At 44.0% G+C, this 13,215-nt stretch overlaps 2 long non-coding RNA genes across 5 annotated transcripts in view; one reads left to right on the top strand and one right to left on the bottom strand.

Moving 5' to 3' along the window:
• LOC125752810 (uncharacterized) overlaps positions 1–13,215 on the top strand; it is a 160,521-nt gene that overhangs the window by 1,897 nt on the left and 145,409 nt on the right. The gene's annotated exons all lie outside the window — the stretch shown is intronic.
• Positions 1–13,215, bottom strand: part of LOC112664731 (uncharacterized) — a 23,989-nt gene extending 10,774 nt beyond the window's left edge. For 2 of the 4 annotated variants that reach the window (XR_003139915.3, XR_003139916.3), the window contains exons 1-2: positions 12,908–13,214; positions 9,273–9,436 (exon numbers count right to left, since the gene is read on the bottom strand). This is a non-coding gene — a long non-coding RNA (uncharacterized LOC112664731). Of the gene's footprint in view, positions 1–9,272; positions 9,437–12,907 lie in introns of all 4 variants that reach the window. The other 2 variants (XR_003139914.3, XR_003139913.3) reach the window with 2 other exon arrangements.

Raw genomic sequence — 13,215 nt, 5'->3', positions numbered from 1 at the left:
TGGTGCCGATGGATGCAACACGTGCACTTATAGGAAGGGCTCTATTGGGGGTGGGCAGTGGTCACAGGCTCGGATCCACTCAGGGAGGCTTACTGAATTGACATCAACTCTCAAGGATGTCCTAAAGCAGGGATCTAGGCTCCAGAGCCCTGTGAGGGTCCCTGGGATTATAAGCCACATTTTCTCAGGTCCCTGCTTCTTTCCCTGCAATGTTCTAGGACATCCCCATGCTTCCCCTTCACTTTCCTTGTAAATACAGCACCCATGGGATGAGATTGGGTTTATTAGAGACTCCAACCAAAAAAAGTTAGCAAAATGAGTTTTAAATTCTGACAACTTTCTGAAGAATTATAAAGGAAAAGTACAAACTAACTGCTTTGAAAGAGGGCATATTTGGGTGCCGGGAGAGAGGGACTTAGTGCAGGATGCTAAAGCAACACTCAGGCATCCTGGTGATGACCATATCCTGGTTTCAAATGGATTTCTCCCCCTTTCCCTAGGGGAAGCAGGGCAGACAGGCAGAAAGGGCTGGACAGGAAACTTTACAGTGAGGACTGTTTGCCATTTGCTTGTTACAGTTGGTACGAAGGACCAGCAGGATAACATAACCATACTGAAGCAATATATAAGCCTGTGTATCTGGTGGGAGAAATTTTTTTCCAGTTTTATTAAGATATAATTGACAGATAGCATTGTATTAGTTTCAGGTGTACAACAGTGATTTAATATTTGTATATATCACAAAATGATCACCACAGTAAGTCTAGTTGATGTGATCACCATACATAGTTACAGATAATTTTTTGGGGGGATGGGAACTTTTAAGGTCTACTCTCTCAGCAACCTTCAAATATATGAAACGGAACTGTAGTCGCCATGCTGCATATTACATTCCCAGAACTTATTTATCTTAGAGCTGGAAGTTTGTACATTTGGCTATCTTCATCCATTTGAAGCTTATTTAAAATGAATCTCAAAATGTCCCTTGTCCCCTTTAATAGAGCTCAAAAGCATTAGCAGTAAGATATGAAGCTTGAGGAAATAGCAGAAATGAAGAGATATCCGCCAGCAGAGGCTGTAAGAGAGCAAGGCGCTGCCTATGGGTTTTTGGGACTGTTCTCAGGACCCCAGCCAGAGTCCTCCTGGACAAGGCCCAGATGGAGTGGCCTGACCAGCTGGCCCAGCAGTTAGCCTTTCTTGTGTGTTAGATGTGAGATGTGTGCAGTGAACCATCTGACAACCAACCAAGATGCTTTAATTGGTGCCTGCTGGGTGCCTTGCCCATGCAAGATTACCACAGGGCTAAATAGTTCAACGGCATAGACGAGGACACTACAGTGAATGCAGGTGATGCAGCCCAGAGAGCTTGCTGGTGGCTGTGCACCGGCAGCCAACCCTAGCCAGTGTTTCTCACCCTTTGGTATAAATAAACATTCCATAGGTTCTTGTTAGGACAGATTCCTGGATACCTTGTTGGGAGATTCTGGTTTATTGGGATTTGGTTGGAGTCTAGAAATCTAGATTTTTGGCAAAAACATTCTATTTGAGATGATACAAGTATGAGAAGCCCTGCCCTCATGCAGCTCAGCCCAATCTTATGATGATTTTTTTTAATCTACCAGGAACTTCATTTTTTTAAACCACTTTATTGAGATATGATTGACATGTGAAAAGCTGTGCATATTTCCCGTATATAACTCCACGAGTTTGGGGATACATACGCACCTGTGAAACCATCACCATAATCATGACCATAAACATATCATCACCTCTCAGAGTTTCCATCCACCCCTATTATTGTTATTAATTATTATTATGACTTTGTGATAAGAACATTTAACATAAGATCTACCCTCTTGGCAAATTTTAAGTACAAGTGATATAGCATTGTTAGCTATGGCGCTGTGCTGCATAGGAAATATTCAGAACTTACTTGTCTTACACAATTGCAACTTTGCACCCTAACCATGATCTCTTCATTTCAATCTCCTCCTGGCCTCTGGCAACCTCCATCCTACTTTCTCTGCTTCTATGAGTTTGATTATTTTAGATTCCACATATACTTGAGATCGTACAGTATTTGTTGTTCTGTGTCTGGCTTATGTCACTTAGTATAATGCCTTCCAGGTTCATCCATGTTGTTGCAAATGGCAGGATTTTCTTTCTTTTCTAAGGCAGTCCGGTCTTGAGTGGTAGTACATGGTGTAGAGTCTCAGAAGCCAGGCTACTGGAGCCAGTTTTTTAGAGCCTAGCTTTTCTCTAGGCTAATTACCTCTGCCTCCTACCATGTCAAGGTAGATCAAGGCATTGGGAGAAGGAAGCCTCTGGAAGGTGTTTTCTTCCCCCCAATACAGAAAAGCAAAGGCCACTCAGAGGAGAAAGAGGATGTATTTACTGTAATATCACAGCCATTATTACTGCTACTACTAATATTTAAAATTGTGATTGTTTATTGAGAGGTCTGTACTATTATTATCCTCGTTTTATAGGTGTGGAAACTGAGGGAAAGAGGTTTAAGTAACTTGTCTGGGGTCACACAACTGGTAAGAAAAATTCATGGCCAAGGAATCCCAGTGTGAAGGCCTCCTAGAACACTGACATGGTGCAGGACTGGAATAAGAGAATAGTTTTCACTTCTGGGCTTTAGTTTTCTTGCCTATCAAATAAGGGTTTTGGATTATGTGACTTATAGGCAGGGCTGGCTTTGTGGGTGTGTAACCTGTAGAGTTAAATAGGGCCCCAGGATCAGAAGGTCTCAGGCTTGGTTCCAAGATGTGCTGTTGCTGTCTTGAAATTGCTAATAATTTTTGAACAAGGAGCCCCGTATTTTCATTATTCATAGGACCCTGCAAAATAGGAGGCAGATCTTGTCTCCCAAGGGTTCTTCTTTTCGTTACACTTTCCCAGCTTCTGGATAGATCCTTAACAATTCCCTCTGCATCACTGGCCATTGAAGTGCCCGTTGGCAGTGGCAAAGGGGCAGTGAGCTGACCTGGACCTTACAGTGAGAGGAGCTTCTGGGCTGGCGACATGTGCCTAGGACATGTCTGCAAATGCTGAGAAGCACCTGGTGGAGGAGAGTGCATGGAAAACGCTCAGTGGCCGGGGGTGGTATGCCATGTGCTACTGGCTCTTGAAAACAGTCACAGTGCCAGCCAACGTGGGGGCTTGTGAGCTTTATTGCTACGTTGCCGATCTATAGTACTTTAGCAATCCCTCCAAGTGGAAGGTGGAGGGGGACTCAAGGAGAAGAGTTTTCCCTGAGTGGCTTTTTGGGCCTTTGCTGGCCGCCCCTTACCCATTCCTTGGCAGTGGTCCACCCCCACACTTATTCACCAGCAACCCTGCCCTCATCATTCCTGAGTCCCAGGAGTTTGTGTGTAATGCTTGGAACACGCTTTTCCAAATGCTGGTTCCTTCCTGACAATATAGCGTTACTATACACTCAGTGCACAAATTTCATTACACTTGCTGCCTGAAAGGTTTGGCTCAGGAACAAGGGAAGGAAATGTTTATCGAGTGCTTATCATGTGACCTTCTTATTTTCTCTCAGTTCTTCCCTCAGTTCTTCCTCTGAGTAAAGTCCTAGTCCCACTTACGTTCTAAGAAAAAAAAAATTAAAAGGGTGCTTAGCGGGGTTAATGACTTAGATTCTTATCAGCACTGAAACAAAAAATTCAGACACAGACAATCCATCCAAAGCATAGCATAAAAGGTTCATTCTTCACACCTTGGTGCTTATAGGCAGAACAATAAACTATGAGGGAAGCATCTGCGTGTTCCTGTGTGTGAGTGTGGGGCGTGTGGATGTGAATGGGGTATGTATGTATGTGTGCGCACGTGTATGTGTGAGTGTGGAGCATGTGTATGCATGTGTGTGTGTTGGGGGGATGTATGTACATGTGTATGTGTGAGTGTGGGCTGTGTGTATATGTATGTCAATGGTGTATATGTATGCATGTGCATGTATATGTGCAAGTGTGGGGTGTGTATGTATGTGTGTGCATGTGTGCGCATGTGTAGGAGTGTGGGATGTGTGTGCATGTGTATGTGTGAATGTGAGGTGTGTGTGCATACATACGTGTGAGGACTAGGGATGCAGAGAAAGGTAGGACAAGTTCTCTTGCCCTAAATAGGCCTTCTTCCCACTCCATCCTCTTTCTCCCCTTCCAACTTCTAGATCTTTCACAAATTATATTTGAAGAGTCCTCCTCATCAAAGCCTTGCCATTGCTTCCTCCTAGATACCTGCCCACCTTGGTTTAGGGCAGATGTCTGCCTTTGTGCCCCTGAGCACTCATCCCCAGCCTTTACTTGCTTATATCTCCCTGTATTGTGATTGTGTATGCACTCATATGGAGCCCCATAAGGTCTGATCTCCACCTGGGCTGGCAGTGGGACTGTCTTGTTCTCTGTTGCAGCCCTGGCGAGGATTGATAAATATTTATAAAAAGAATGAATAGACAGCAGGGAGAGGAGGTACAAATGGCAGTGATGAGGAGAGGAGGTACAAATGGCAGTGATGAGCCCTGGCATCTCAGGTATAAAGACAGATGCCTGGCATGGGGCACAGTGGAGGCAGCTCCATCTGCAGGGCCTGGCCCGGAAAGGCTCCTCTAAGTCTTTATTTCTTGAGCCCTCACCAGTGTTCCATGCAAAGGGCTTTGCTTGCATCATCCTTGTTCATCCTTATAGCAACTGGATAAAGTAGGCCCTGATTAAGGTTTAATGGGGAAGGCAACTGAACCTTGAGAGGTTGGTCAGACATAGAAGACAGAGAATCACTTCTCATTCATAGAGAACAGATTGAACTCTGTCCCAGGGGTGTGGAGACAGGTTGGGTGAGTGTGTCTATAGCTAGAGGAAAATGGACAGTTGTTGAGTGAAATGGGGTGATAATGCGGAACCTTACCTCTGCTCCCAGGGACAGTGGCTGTTAGATAATCTCCTCACTCTTCTCTGTTCTAAGAAAAACTAACTACAAAACCCCCTGTAATCTCAAATATTGCTGGATAGACCCATCTCCATTCTTCATGGCTACCATAAGACTGACCTACAACTGCCTTGTTCACCTGCCTTTATAAAACTCTAGCCCTGTTCCTTTATCCTTGATTTGTTCCTCATTCATAAATGAGTTTCCTAAGGCAGTAGCCTAAATCACATCATCTCCTTAGTTGTCTGGTACATTCTGTCTTGCACCGGGCCTGCAGCTGACAAAAGATAGGGGGACCAGATCATGGGGGCTGTGTCAGCCATGGAAGGGGCGACGACACGATCCTGCAGGCACAGGAAATCAATGATGTGGCTGAAGGATTTTTTTTAAAGATTTTATTTATTTTAAAAAAATTTTATTTATTTATTCATGAGAGACAGAGAGAGAGAGAGAGAGAGAGAGAGAGAGAAAGGCAGAGACACAGGCAGAGGGAGAAGCAGGCTCCATGCAGGGAGCCTGATGTGGGACTTGAACCCAGGACTCCAGGATCACGCGCTGGACGGAAGGCAGGCGCTAAACCGCTGAACCACCCAGGGATCCTCCAAGGGACTGAAGGATTTTTAACAGAGGACTGGCAAAGCCAGATACATGTTACAGAAAGGTCATTCTGATTTGTGTATGTGAGAAGGATTGGAGGGATAATTCCCTGAACACAAAGAAATTTCAGATTCTGATAAGAGAGGATGGGGCTCTGAGCTGGGGTAGGGTCAGTGGTGGGTGATATGTCAAGGATGGTATCCTTTGGGACATACATAGTATCTGGATGTGAGGCCAGGGAAAGACACTGTCAGCTCTCATGAGAAAGGCTGTCTTCCTTCTGGATTGTGAAAGGTGAACAGCACAGAGGGCCACAGAGCCACAGGCAGGCCTACTGCATAGGGAAGGTGAAAGCAGGTTCTGATGGCACCATCAGAAACAGAACTCGGAAGCACATGCCTGCAGGTGTCCCCAAATGTCCTTATAGATAGATATTGAGGTGGGGGCTGCTGAAGACATATATACCCTACCTCTGTCTGATTTGGCTTCGTTTATCTTTTAGTAAAGTCCAATCTAGTTTAGACTAATTTAGTCTAATTTATTTTTCCCCCAAACTACCATCCTACTTCTGTCAGAGAAGAGATCTCCTAGCATCATGATCCTAGCCTGAATCACTTCATGGAGGGCTGCCAGGGAAATGGAAGAGGTGGACATCTAGGTGCTCAGACAGATGGCATTATTGCTCTCATTGGCTCCATCCTCTGCCCCATGGTTGGTTAGGAATAGTCGGGTCCATGGGAGATCTGGATTCTGGGCCCGCTCAGCCTCCCATTTGAAAATCAACACTAAGGAAAGGTAGATATTTTATGGCAGCCAAGGGGAGAGTTGTTTCTGTGGTAGGTGCCACACTTGAAGGCAGTGGATGACTCAGGTGCTAATTCCTCAGGGAGGAAGACACCATTGTTATGTGTCTTCAGAAGCCTGTGCTCAGGCTGGAGCTGTGAATTGTAGACAGCCTGGTGAAACATTCTTCTCGGTTGTTCTCAAGATATCTGTGGGTTTTTTAAAGTGTTTTTCACACATTAATACCATTTTCAGGCTTTTTTTTCCGGTCTTTGATTGCCTGAAAGCTTAATGTAGATGTAAGCACTTCCCTGGATTCTCAGTGAGAAATGTTACATTAACGTAATTACAGCAATGATGATTCATATTGTCCCAGTGTCATAAATCTGGGCCTACAGAAAACTCTTCACGTAGAGCTCTGCCTTTGTCTCTTTGCTCAGAAAGTGACATCTGCCCTCTGTGCAATGGCCTCCTGGGGATGCATCGAGCCTGGGCTATCCCTGGGGACCCCCTTCCACATCAATGCCCTCAGGATGGCTCATATGCTGCGACCTTTCAAGGTGCTTCTGGGCCCCACTTCGGTCCTGGTATCTGAGCCAGAGAACCAACTGTTTGCTCTATATCACCACCTGGATTTTCCATAGAAAACGACAAGCCCCACATGTCTCAGTGTGGAAATAGTCATCTTTCCGACCCATCCATCCCCCTCCCGCCAGACTGCAGTTGTTCAACCATCAGAAGGGAAGCTTTGAGACAGATATTGAGAGGAAATAATGCTAAACTTAAAGGATGAAGAAGTGTTAGCTAACTCTGAAGAATGTGGTTGGGTCTGAGGAACGGGTCAGAAGATGGGCAAAGACTTCTTCCTGTCTGCTGAGTGGATGGCCAGGCTAGGCTGCAGGATGGCTCCAGGCCGCCTCCTACTTGAAGAGTGGATATATAGCCTTTAACACACTAGCACTGGGGTGTTACATGGGCTCCCATCACTCCCTGTCCCTGGTTCCCTTTACTCTCTCCAAATTCATTCTTAAATGGAAGTTTTAAAATAAAAATCTCAAAGTCCTGATGGTCCATTAACAAACTGCATAGTCTTTAAAATACTCTTCTATAAATGACCATAGAATGGCGACTTTCCTAAAGCAATATCCATGTCTCTGGCCTAGTCCCATAGACGAATAGCCCTCCTTTAGAGGGGTGGGGGCTTTTTGTAACTGTGAGATGCAGGGAAGAAAGGGATATTGCGAGGCTGGGGAGCAAGTGAGGTGATTCACAAAGGGATTGTTTTTATTTAGCAATTCTTCTTTCTTGCATGACTTTGGTTTGGGATTGAGGATCCATGTGTTGGTCCATGGTAGGGGGGCTGGCAGCAGCTACTCTAGGATTTATTTGCTGTTCAGTGAGGCCAGTGAGGACAGTAGCTCCTGCCATCTTAGAGGAGGTGAAACTTGCTTGGTGGGGATAGTGAGTGGGGGAATTTAGTAAGGGAGTTGAGATTTGTGTGGAAAAAAAGATTGCTTCTTAAATGTGGATAAAACATATTTATGGTCAGTTTTCTGTTTTTTACATATTCCCAAAGTGACTGTGGTCAGTTGAATGATGACAAGTTTCCCATGCCATGTAAATATGTTACCGTGGCTAGAGCTCAGTAAATGAGGTGTTCTTTCCTTTATTTTTTTAAAATAATTTTTTTAAAGAATTTATTTATTTGACAGAGAGAGAAAGAGAGAGAATGAGCAGGGGGAGGAGCAGAGGGAGAGGGAGAAGCAGACTCCCTGCTGAGCAGGGAACCTGATGTGGGACTCCATCCCAGAAGCCTGGGGTCATGATCTGAGCCAAAGACAGACCTGAACCAACTGAGCCACCCAGCCAACCAACTGAGTTCTTTCCTTTCATATGTTATAAATCTATACTAAAACCTCAGTGGCTAGTGGCCAGGAGATTGTGGGACAGAAGTAAAGGTGGTGGTAGAGGTGTGTGTGTGTGTGTGTGTGTGTGTGTGTGTGTATGGGTTGGTTGGACATGCGTGTGTATCAGTGTAGAAATATAAGCTGTGTTTCTATGAGAGAATACATTTGCAAGGTGTTTTGCAAGTGAAGGCCCATTTCTTTATAAAAATAGAATTGCTTTTCTAAGACAGATGTGCTGAGTAAGTGGAAGGACGGCTCTGAGTTTTAGAAGGAGCTTTCCAGAAATTGGTGCAAGGAGCTTGCTAATGGTACTGGGAGATAGAAGGGGAGAGGCACAGGCCACGCTGTGTTTTGCATTTCAATCTCTGTGGATCCTCTCTCCCTGCCTATGCATATTTAAAATTCCTTTCAATATATAAATAGGATAATTCTCTCTCCTCATCCCCACCAGAGTTCATTTAACAGGCACAAAAAGAATTGCACATCCAGGCCTGTCTTTTCCTGCTTCCTGTTTTTACTATTTATTGGTTTTTCTCATCTTTTTTTCCCCTCCCACATAGCTCTCCTTAGATTAAACTGTGTTTCCAGATTGACTGGAGGGAGAAATACAGTTCCTTATACACAAGGCTGAGCCCCAGGGAGGTGATCCTAGGCTTGCCCTGTTCAGACCTTCCCAAACTCTGCTTTGAATAGACAGCCCTGGGCCTTCGATACTCTATAGGTTTTTGCAACCTTCCCTTAATGCCACCTTTTGCCTATTTTGAAAACAATTACCCATTTTGCCTTATGAATGAGCCTGGGTACTTCCCAATGTCCCAGAAGCTCAAGTGAAAGACAGGATTCTTGATGGGAAGGCTATAGGCAAGGATGTGAGTCAGGATCTGGGTAAAGGTGCCTGTGACAATAGCCAATCAAACTCTTATTCGTAGAAAAAGCTCAAGGAAGCTCTGGTTGAGTCTAATGGTCTTGCTTCATGTGGCTAATGTGAACAGTGTGGTCATTTTGGAAGAAGTTAGACCATGCATTCCAAACATTGAACAGATTTCAAAATACCAGTTAGTGAGGCCTCTAGGACGTGTGTTCTTAGAAAGAACACATCATTTTGCATTCAGTGGAGGGAACGCTGAATTGGGAATCAGGAGTCTTGAGTTCTAGGCCTGCCTCTGCTAGTGTGAAGCTCACATTCACTCCGCATCTCTGGATCTCACTTGATGCATCTGTGAAAGGAGAAAGGTGGTTTTATTCATTTGCAGTGACTTTTCCAATTACAACAAAGTGATTGGCTTTTGTATAATCTTGGATCATATGTGGTGGCCAAAATATGTGTAGTGAGGCATAGAATGAAGCACTGACTGGTCTGGCACCTGTGATGTACGGACGGTATCAAGGACAGGAGGAGCTTTTCTTTGAAGGTGCTCTGAGCTTGACTCTGGGACTCATTAGGATCGCCTTGCATGGGTTGAGCTCCCATTGAATATCGGATAGAATCCAGAAGCGTGTGACCATGGGAAAATGTCACTGCTGTATGACTCAGCACAGAACCTAGGGAAACTTTATAGCAATTTCTGTCAATTAAAAGTAAGGTGACCTGCATATGTGACCTTGAAGAACTTTAAAATAAGGCAGGTGGCATATTTTTTTCAGAATTACTCCAGGTTTCCTTTCTCTCTTTCTTTCTATTGCTAATTAATACTGTTTGTAATTCCTTTTTAAAAAAAATTGTTCAATTTATTTAAACTAAAATAAAAGTGGTTCACCCATTTCTTCTAACCCTCCCTGCCACCTCTTCCCCTTAAAACCACCAACCTGTTCTCTGTATGAACATTTTTTTTTTTGATTCCACATATAAGAGAGATCCTATGGTATTTGGTATTTGTCTTTTTCTGTCTGACTTATTTCACTTAGCAAGTTCCATCCATGTTGTCATCAATGGCAGGATTTCCTTCTTTTTTTATGGCTGAATAAATTCCTTTGTATATATGTACCATGATTTCTTTATCCTTTCATCCATCAATAGACACTTAGATTGTTCCCATATCTTGGCTATTGTCAATGATGCTGCAGTGAATGTGTGTGTGTGTGTGTGTGTGTGTGTGTGTGTAAAGATATATATGTATATGTATATATATATATTTATTTTTTGCCTTGGTGTTTTTGTTTTCTTTGGATAAATAACCAGATGTTGGATTACTAGTTCATATAGTATTTCTATTTTTAAGTTTTTGAGGAACCTCCATCCTGTTTTCCACAATGGCCACACCATTTACATTCCTACTGACCATGCAGGAGGGTCTCCCTTCCTCCACATCTTCATCAACACCTTCTATCTCCTGTCTTCTTGACAGTAGCCATTCGGACAAGTGTAAGGTGAAGAATAAGATATTTCCATGATATTAATTTGGGATATAGCCCACCTCTCACTCTAATCTGCCTCTGAGGTGGCTGCTGATTCAGATTGCTGCTGCCAAGATCAGGAGGCTGGAGGAGAGACTTCTGGGCCAGACAGAGTTGGGAACACAAAAGCAGTACATGAAGATTGCAGCTGATGTCTCCACTTGGCAAACAGTCGGCATATTTGGTTTCCTGTTCATATACTCTGCTGTCAAATAATCTATTTTAGAAAACTGATCTCTACAGGCCAGGCTGTCCTTGGAGGCCTGAAGCATGTGTGAGCAGCGTCAAGTTCTAGCCTCAAGAAAAAAGCAAGGACTTTCCTTATAGGCCAAATCAAGGGTACTCTGCATTGCTCTGTGAAACACTGAGGGATAGCTGGGCACAAACTCTGGGTTTCCACTCCTCACAGGGCTCACTTGATTTGTAGGAGAACCACTGCTTTGTGGTTCTCATTTAGGATCTGTGACCAGTAATTTTTTAAAAAGATTTTATTTATTTATTGGAGAGAGAACAAGAGTGAGAGCAAGAGAACACGGAGAGAGTGGGAGAAGCAGGCTTCCTGCTGAGCAGTGCCTGATGCTGTGCTTGATCCCAGGACCCTGGGATCATGACCTGAGTCAAAGGCAGACACTTAACTGAGTTACCCAGGTGCCCCGACCTTACACATCCTAAACTGTGTTCTCTACCCACGATTTGTTGGAGTTCAAACTAAACTTTGCCCAAAGTCATTATGTAGGCCCTTGATAGTTTCTTGTTCCTTTAATTTGCAAACACCTCGATGGTAGAAAATTTCCCAATAGCATGCATGTGCAGAATGGGTCGGAGCAGGGCGCACCACAGGAGACTACTGGGACACAGCCCTGAACATTTAGCAAGGCTCACACGTTGCTCATCGGTTCCAACACCTCCCCTTTCTGCATCTCAGCCTCAGCAAAGTTAGCGATAGCCAGAGGCCAGGTGCCTTCACGGTCTCTTTAGAATCTCCAAAATCATGAAAATGCTATCTGCAAATACCAAAAATCTCTTGAATAGCAAACATGGGGTTGATTCTGGTTGCTGATCTTTTGACAATCACACATTTTCTCTTTTTGTTTTTGTTGTTGTTGCTTGCTTGCTTGTTTTAGGAGCTACAGAGAGTAGTAAAAAGCGTGGGCTCTTGAACTAAACTGCACGGGATCTAATGCCAGCTCTGGCACTTCCTACCTGTGTAATCTTGGGCAAATTCCTTAGCCTTTCTGTGCCTCAGTTTCTGTATGTGTAAAATGTGGACAATAGTAGGGTTGTTGTAAGGATTAAATGAGTTCATGTACTAACAGCACTTAGGACTGTGCCTGACAGCAGAAGCACAGTATAAGTGTTAGCTCTTCTTATTGGAAGTCACCACTGCTGTTACAGTTGACATCTGGAAGGTGTGCTGAATAGCATGTCCTGCATGAAAATATGATAATGGCTCTTGTGTTTGCAACTAGTATCTATTAATTAAGAAACCGTCATTTGTGCTCTGTAATTATATTTATTAAACCCTAACTCCTATCATAACAATAATTAGTTCTTGCTAATTAAATTTATCAAATTCCCCCTGGATTCATATCTTAGGTAAATATTTAGTAGCCCTACACTAATTATTTTAATCAACATGGAGTGTATTTCAAATGACTACAAATAGTTCTAACTAATTAAACTGAGTACAAAATAATATCTTATGTAATAAATTTGCAGGTGCTAAAAAGAGTGGGAACGAGCCACAGGATAATGTCTCAGCGACCTAACCACCTGACTTAGTGATTACAGCATTTCCAAAGCTCAGCTAGGGGAAGTAGCCGAGAAGGTTTATTGTTTCTGTCCTGATTTGTTTTTTGCTGCCAATGTTTTGTGGATGGAACAGGCTCTGTGTGTGATTCAAGAACATGCCATATGATTTAAAATTGGACCCACTGACACTACTAATTAATGCGGAAGCAGGAAGCCAGCAGCTGCGGCAGTACGCAGTATGATGAAACCCTGCTTCAAAGAGCCTGCGAGAAGAAAGGCAGACTCTCTGACGTTCCTCATTCTGCAGGCCTGGTTTCCTCATCCTCAAACCATGCTCTCAGATCTACCTTATGCTGGGAAGTCCTCCTGCACATCCCCCACCTCCCCCTCTTCCCTGTCCCCCACCCCGCCCCCGCTCCTAGCTCCTAGCTCCTTCATAACAAAGAAGATAAATCCTTGAATTACCGTTTGCTGATTGGCATCCTGTTGCTAGGAAACTGTGAAATGAATGTATCATATTTCATAATAAAAATGCCACTGACCTATCCTTGGAAAGACGTGTACAATGAGTTGAGGCACCTTGTGGAACAGACCTGCACTGACCTCCCACCTGTCCTCTCCTCTGTGCCCTTGTGGGGTCATTGTGAGATGACTGGTTCTCCATCATAGTGGTCACTCCCTGGCCACACAAAGGGCTGACTGTCATCTGACTTAGGGTTCTGTGTGAGGCTAAGGTTGAGAGAGTGGCCATCTATGGCCAGAATAGGGGGCCCGGTCCATAGACAGGATTGGCAGGATATTTGGTTCACCACTGAGTTTTAATACTCAGTTTAGGATTGGGATTAGGGTT

Source organism: Canis lupus, chromosome 17 (assembly GCF_003254725.2).
Source record: "Canis lupus dingo isolate Sandy chromosome 17, ASM325472v2, whole genome shotgun sequence".
Classification (NCBI taxonomy): Eukaryota; Metazoa; Chordata; class Mammalia; order Carnivora; family Canidae; genus Canis; species Canis lupus.
The sequence above is the reverse complement of the archived record's forward strand: the minus strand, read 5'-3'. Positions and strand labels throughout refer to the sequence as shown.